Here is a 7,858-nt window from a genome sequence, read left to right as displayed (position 1 = left end):
GAGCCAGGCTTTGTGTAGTTTAGTGTCCCTGAAAAGTGTAGATATTGAGAACAAAAAATCTTGTCTGAGCCCAGACTGGAGGTCTCAAGGCTGAGGGCCGACTAAGGAGGCCTGTACTAGCCTTGCCAGCTGCAGTGTCTGGGATGTGGCAGGGGGGCCAGCCTGAGTTTGGGTCTCTCGGCTGAGGTCATTATGTGGCATTAGTGGCTGCCAGGGCCAGGTGAGCTGAGGCAACAAAGAATCCAGTTCTACCACTAGTTGAAGAATATCCAGAAGGCCCAGCCCTAAAACTCTGTGAATGCCTAAAAACAGACGTTGGGGGGAGGTGAGGGGGATTAGAGCACAGTGCCTGCCATGTTTGCATTGCAGGAGGAGTGTTCTCTGCTGCTCTACTGGGTCTTTTCTGCCTTGAAAAGATCCAGCTGCTAAACTGGTAAGAGGAAGACTGCTGTGTCTGCATGTGTGGAGCACAGGAACTGACAGGCTGCTAGGGCTACGGTCTGGCTCCAGCTCTGCCTCACTGGAAGCATGACCGCGACCAGTCGTTTTCCTCTCCGCGCCGGTCCATCGCTCCATCCCCACAAGGAGAGGGTAAGGCTGGTCAAGCTCCTTGATTTCTTCCAGCTTAACAGTCCAATTCAATTCTTTCTATAATATTCTGTGATGTTCTATGACACTCTATTTTTTTTAAAGCAGGTAATTTCTACTTTTTAAAAATCTTTATTGATTTTAGTGAGAGAGAGAGAGAAACATGGATGAGAGAGAACATTGATTGGCCGCCTCCTGCATGCCCCCCACTGGGAATCAGGCCCACAACCTGGGCATGTGCCCTGACCGGGAATTGAACCAGAGACCTCTTGGTGCATGGGTCGACGCTCAACCACTGAGCCACACCAGCCGGGTTCTATGACATTCTTTACATCTCCAACAAAAATCGATAATTTGAACATCAGACCTCCTATCCTAGTCCCAAGTCTAAATAAATGGCAGGGAGGAGGGAGCTGCCACTGACTGGCTCCCTGTGGGACTTCGTTGGGCAAGTACCTTCTCCTTCCTAGCCTCAGTTTCCCCCATCTGATTGGCTGGACTATATTATTTCCCTGGAACTGTGGTTTCTTGCTTTGCAAGGTCCTGATTCTCGATTGTTGGACCTGATTTGGAGGTGTCTTTTTTCCAGTGCCTCCTTTACAGGCTTCCTCACTGCCAGGTGCCTCCGGTTGCTTTCCACCTGTTCACATTTCACCCAGAATCTTGATTCAGTGAAGTAGGCCAGAGATTACAATTTGGAGAAGACAGTTTCCAAGACTGGAGCCCGTGGAAGCACAGGTCCAGGATAGTGTCAGGGAGAGAGGAGGTGTACAAGCAGTTAAGTGGTGGGCTGGAAGTAACCCTAAGGCAAGGGAGCACTATTGCACTGCTCTTGTAATAGGAGCTAGTCCTTTCAGCCCTCTGCTCAGCTGCCAAACATTCTGCCACACCAGTTAGCTTTGGGACTGACAGACATTAAACATTGGATTGGGCCCAAAAGAAATAGTGCTTCAAGAAAATGAGAGTAGTCTTTCACATGCTAAAGAGGTCTCCCAGCTGGGTGTCTTTCTTCTTGGCCCTGATATATCCAAGTCTCAGGAGATTATATATGTGCACATTAAGGGAAACAGGACATGAGAGGGGGTGGCACAGCTCCTTGTTTGTATGGCCCACTCCTCCCCAGGGACAATGTAGGGAAAGACCAACTGTGGGCATAAACTTGTACATCAAAATGCCTTCTTTTTTTTTTTTTTAATCCTCACCCGAGGACATTTTTGCATTTATCTTCAGATAGAGTGGGAGGGAGAGAGGTTGGAAGAGAGAGAGAGAAATATCGATGTGAGAGAGACACATTGACTGGCTACCACCCGCACGACCCCAACCAGGGCCAAGGACAAACTGCAACCGAGGTACATGCCCTTAGCGGGAATTGAACCTGGGACTCTCCAGTCCGCAGGCCGATGTTCTAACCACTGAGCCAAAACAGCCAGGGCTCAAAATGCCTTCTTGAGGAGGGAGCCCTCCAGGCCCCCATTCCAGATGCTGACTGACACGTGATCAACTTGTTTGGTCACTATAGGGGCTGCTGGTGGGAAGCAAAAATATTTTCTTAAGTTTCTTCATCTGCAGAATGGAGACAACCCCTCTGCTGCTCAGCATCTTGCAGCTGCTCTGAAAAGCTCATGAGAAGAGACATGCAGGCTACCTGGAGGCAGCTTCATAAACTCAAGTAGACAGACTGGTCCACGTGACTACAATTCTCATTTCTTTCTTCACCAGTCGTTCTGTGAGCACCTCCTCTTTGCCAGGCCTGGGGATATGCATTGGGAAAAGTGGTAACGTTCTAGGAGAAGGGGGCCTCTGAGGATGGAGTTGTGAGACGAGCTGAAAAGCAGACTAGAGGTCTGACAAAGGTGATCTGGGGCACTGTGGATGAAGAGATTCCTTCTCCCCAGGTGGGGAGGGGCATCAGACAAAAGTTCCCTGGAGAATAGCCTTTATGATTACGTCAAGTCTGAGAAGCAGGGGAAGGATTCCTGTTCAATCCAAAGCCTATCAGTGTGAGAGGGTATGGCGGGTTGGGCAAGAGCTAGGATTCTGGACACCTGGGGCTGAGTATTTGTATAGGGGGAGAGGAAGAACTGGAAATCAGGGCAGACAGATAAGTCTGGGGCCAAAGAGTAAAAGACTATGACTGTCCAGCTCAATTGAGGCTCAGCCAGCTATGTTTGTCCTTCCCAGGAAAGCAAGCAGTAGGGTGCAGTGGCTTTGCTGCCACACTGCCTGGGCTGGGATGCTGGCCCCAGCATTTAGGAGTCGTGTGAACTGGGCAGGTTATTTCATGTCTCTGAGGTTCCGTTTTCTCTTCTGAAAAATGCGATAAATAGTAGTATCCATGTCACGGAGCTGTGATGAGAATGAACTGAGTATTCCATGAGAGTGCTCGGCACGGAGCCTGGTACATAGGAAGCTTTCAATAAGTGCTAGTTGCTGCTCCTGTTCCTGTTGTTGGTCTGCTTATCATCCAATAAACAGATATTCAAAGATACAGGAGTCATAATATGACTTTGAAATCCCCTTTTTTTGTCCTTATATTTTATTTATTTTTTTAAATTTATTTATTTTTTATTAATTTATTTTTGGTACAGATGTTTCTCCTTTTTTCCCCATTGACACCCTTTTCCCCATCTCCCCCACCCCATCCCCGGCTTTGTTGTCCATGTCCATCGGTTATGCGTACATGCATATAAGTTCTGTGGTTTATCTCTTCCCTCCCCCCACCCCCTCTTCTGAGGATTGTCAGTCTGTACCTGGGTCCACCCTGTATATATAGACACCTCTCCAAACAGGACATACAAATGGCCAAGAGACATATAAAGAAATACTCAACATCACTAATCATCACAGAGATGCAAATTAAAACGACTGTGAGGTATCACCTCACACCTGTCAGAATGGCCGCCATCAACAAATCATCAAACAACAAGTGCTGGCGAGGGTGTGGAGAAAAGGGGACTCTAGTACACTGCTGGTGGGAATGCAGACTGGTGCAGCCGCTATGGAAAACAATATGGTTTTACCTCAAAAAATTAAAAATTGAACCACCATTTGACCCAGTGATCCCACTTCTAGGAATATACCCTAAGAAGCCTGAAACACCAATCAGAAAGAATATATGTACCCCCATGTTTGTAGCAGCACTATTTACAATAGCTAAGATCTGGAAACAGCCCAAGTGTCCACCAGTAGACGAATAAAATCCCTTTTTGATATAAACACACATGAGCCTGTGATTCCGTGTACACAGATTCCTTTTGATTGTGCAGAGCTGGACTGTTTCCCAGGGGAGAGAGAGGGTCTGTTTATCTTCATATCCTCAGCACCAAACAGAGCTGAGCACAAACTAAGTACTAAGCGTGTGTTTGTTGGACACAGTAAAACAAGGCATCTTCAGGTCTAATGTCAAGTTTAGTTGCCAACATCCACCCGTGAAGTGTGATATTGCCACTCTCTGAGCTCCTCCTCTGTGCTAGGTCCTATATCTGGTGCCACACACGTAACAGTGAACTAGACACAGCTTCTGGCCTAAGAGCAGCCAGCGTGGTGGAGAAGACACACCACCCATGAGGCCACTGCCCTGCAGGTTCCAACCTGGGCAAGGCACAGGAGAGTTGACCATCCACTGAACTGAGGAATAGAGGAACAGGGTTAGGAAAATGTAACGATTCTGTTTAGAACATTCTCAGTTGCACTTGTCTGAAATCCCACCTCTAGGCCTTTGCACTTGCTATTTTTTTCTGCCTACAATGTTTGTCCTCTGAATATTGACATAGGTTGTGCCCCATTCAGATATCTACTCGCACGTCATTTTATTTTAGTGAGACCTTCCCTGGACAAATAGTAATCCCCATTCCTACCCCTTCACTCTCCAATCCCTTAATTGGCCTTTTTTTTAAAAATTTACCTATAACATTACTGACTTCTGATATATTATTTTTATTGTTACTTATTTCTTTATTATTTTCTTTCTTTATTTTTAATTTATCTTTATTGTTGAAAGTATTACAGATTCCCCCCCATTTTTTCCCCGTTGTCCCCATCCACTGTGTTACTGCTCCCCCTCCCTGCCCCCGGCTTTCACCACACTGTTGTGTCCATGGGTTATACATATATGCATAACAGTTTTTTGGTTAATCTCATCTCACCCCTCCCCTCTGCTTCCCTCTGAGGTTTGTCAGTCTGTTCCTTGCTTTCATGTCTCTGGATCTATTTAGTTCATCAGTTTATTTTATACATTAGATTCCACATATAAGTGAGATCATGTGATACTTTTTTCTGACTGACTTATTTCACCTAGCTTAATTCTCTCCAGATCCCCCCATGCTGTCTCAAAGGGTAAGAGATCCTTCTTTTTTATAGCTGCCTAGTATTCCATTGTATAAATGTACCATAGCTTTTTTATCCACTCATCTACTGATGGGAACGTGTGTTGTTTCCAGATCTTAGCTATTATGAATAGTGCTGTAATGAACATAGGGGTGCATATATGCTTTCTGATTGGTGTTGCAGGATTCTTAGGATATATTCCTAGAAGTGGGATCACTGGGTCAAATGGCAGTTTTATTTTTAATTTTTGAGGAAACTCCATACTGTTCCCCATAGCAGCTGTACCAGTCTGTGTTCCCACCAGCAGTGTACTAGAGTCCCCCTTTCTCCACACCCTCACCAACACTTGTTGTTTGATGATTTGTTGATGGTGGCCATTTTGACAGGTGTGAGGTGATACCTCATTGTTGTTTTGATTTTCATCTCTCTGATGATTAGTGACATTAAGAATTTTTTCATATGTCTCTTGGTCATCTGTATGTCCTCTTTGGAGAAGAGGATTTTGTCAAATGCCTTTTCTGTATCTATTGATATAATTGTATGATTTAACCTTACATTTTGTTTATGTGATGTATCACATTTATTGATTTGCAAATATTATACCAGCTTTGCATCCCTGGGATAAATCCTACTTGATCGTGTAAATAATCTTTTTAATATATTGCTCAATCCGATTTTCTAATATTTTGTTGAGAATTTTGGCATCTATGGTCATCAGGGATATTGGCCCGTAATTTTTTTTCTTTGTAGTGTATTTATCTGGTTTTAGAATTAGGATAATGCTGGCCTCATAAAAAGAGCTTGGAAGTCTTTCTCCCTCTTGAATTTTTTGTAATAGTTTGAGGAGGATAGGGGTTAGTTCTTCTTTGAATGTTTGGTAAAACTCCCCTGTGAAGGCATTTGGTCCCAGGGCTTTTGTTTGCTGGGAGTTTTTTGTATTAATGCTTTAATTTCCTTAGTTGTTATTAGTCTAATCAGGTTGTCTTAGTCTTCTTGATTAGGTTTTGGAAATGTATATGTTTCTAGGAATTTTTCCATTTCTCCCAGGTTGTCCAATTTGTTGACATTTAGTTGTTTGTAATATTTTCTTACAATCGTTTGTATTTCTGTGGTGTCATTCGTTACTTCACCTCTTTCATTTCTGATTTTATTTATTTGGGTTCTCTCTCTTTGTTTTATAATGAGTCTGGCTACAGGTTCATCGATCTTGTTTATTTTTCAAAGAACCAGCTCTTGATTTCATTGATCTTTTGTATTGTTTTTAGTATTATATTATTTATTTCCACTCTAACTTTTATTATTTCCTTCCTTCTACTTTGGGCTTTTCTTGTTCTCTTTCTAATTCTTTTAATTGTAGAATTAGATAATTTATTAGAGATTTTTCTTGTTTCTTGAAATAGACCTGTAGTGATATGAACTTCCCTCTCAGGACTGCTTTCATTTGCCCCATAGATTTGAGGTTGTTGTGTGTTCCTTTTCATTAGTTCCAAGGAAATTTTTAATTTCTCACTTGATCTCATTGATAACCCAGTCATTATTTGATAACATCCTATTTAGCCTCCATGTGTTCGAATGTTTTTTAGTGTTTTTATTGTAGTTGATTTCTAGTTTCATGAATTTGTGATCTGAGAAGATGCTTGATATGATTTCAATCTTCTTGAACTTGTAGAGACTTATATTGTCTTCTAATATGTGGTCTATTTTGACAATGTCCCATGTGCAGTTGAGAAGAATGTATATTCTGCAGCTTTGGTGTGAAATGTTCTGTAAATGTCAATTAAATCCATCTGATCTGGCATGTTATTTAGGGCCACTGTTTCCTTGTCGATTTTTTGTCTGGAAGATCTCTCAAGTTAAGTCAGTGGGGTGTTAAAAAGTCCCTTATTATGACTGCATTGCTGTCAGACTCTCCTTTAAAGTTCTCCAAGAGATTTTTAATGTATTTAGCTGCTCCTATATTGGGTGCATATATATTTACCAGGGTTGTATCCTCTTGTTAGATCAATCCTTTTAGTATTATGTAGTGACCTCGTTTATCTATTGTTAGAACCTTTGCTTTTACATCTAATTTGCATGGAAATTTTTTGTCCATCCCTTCACTTTAATTCTCTGTAGTCTAGTGTTTGGGGGCCACCTTTCTGAATAAAGAAAAATATTTTTTTCCATTGTAGGAGAGAATGTAGACTGATCAGAGGCATGTAAAGAGCAGAGCTAGTCCCAGGCTCGTAGAAATGCCAGGAATGAAGGGAGGGGGAGTGGGAAGAAAGGAGGGAGGGAAGACGGAAGAAAGAAAAGGAGGTCAGGAAGAGACAGGGAGAGAAAGAGAGAATGAGGGAGAGAAGGGGCCTAGTTTACCTGAAAGGTTTAAGATTTGTCTTTTTTGGCTGTAGTGCGGGTTAGAGGGGGAGACTAGGTTATCATCTGGGACTAGAGCCAACAAGAGAGTAAAGGCCAAGGGAGAGATTTCACTCCAGAAACAATGACATCACCTCTACCTCCTACTCATGCCTCCTAGGGAAGTCTGCCATAAAAAAATTCGTCATCAGATTTTGGCATGATCCTTTCCAACCCCTGGCTTTTTGTGTGAATGGGAATGGTTAGATATGGGGAGTGGAAGGAACTAAGACACCAGGCCCTGAAGTATCTCTGTCCACTAGCAGCACAGGCAACTGGAAATATAATAGATGATAATATGGGCACTAAACTTAGGGTCTCATTCTGCTCATCTGGGAAATGAGGCTAAGAGGCTCAGCCCTTCCTCTGTGTTTAGAATTTGGAATACTCGTACACCCTCCTCGGAGTGCAAGTCCTTTGAAATTCCAAGAGTATCCACATGCTTTCATGGATCAACCAGATTATCTCTGCCGCAGATGCCACAGGGAAAGCCATCCTGAGCAGGCCCATTTGAAGAGTGCACTTTCCCCGGGAACCTAGAACAGATGAG

The sequence above is a fragment of the Molossus molossus genome, unplaced genomic scaffold (genome assembly GCF_014108415.1).
Source record: "Molossus molossus isolate mMolMol1 unplaced genomic scaffold, mMolMol1.p scaffold_m16_p_2, whole genome shotgun sequence".
Taxonomy (NCBI): Eukaryota; Metazoa; Chordata; class Mammalia; order Chiroptera; family Molossidae; genus Molossus; species Molossus molossus.
The sequence above is the reverse complement of the archived record's forward strand: the minus strand, read 5'-3'. Positions refer to the sequence as shown.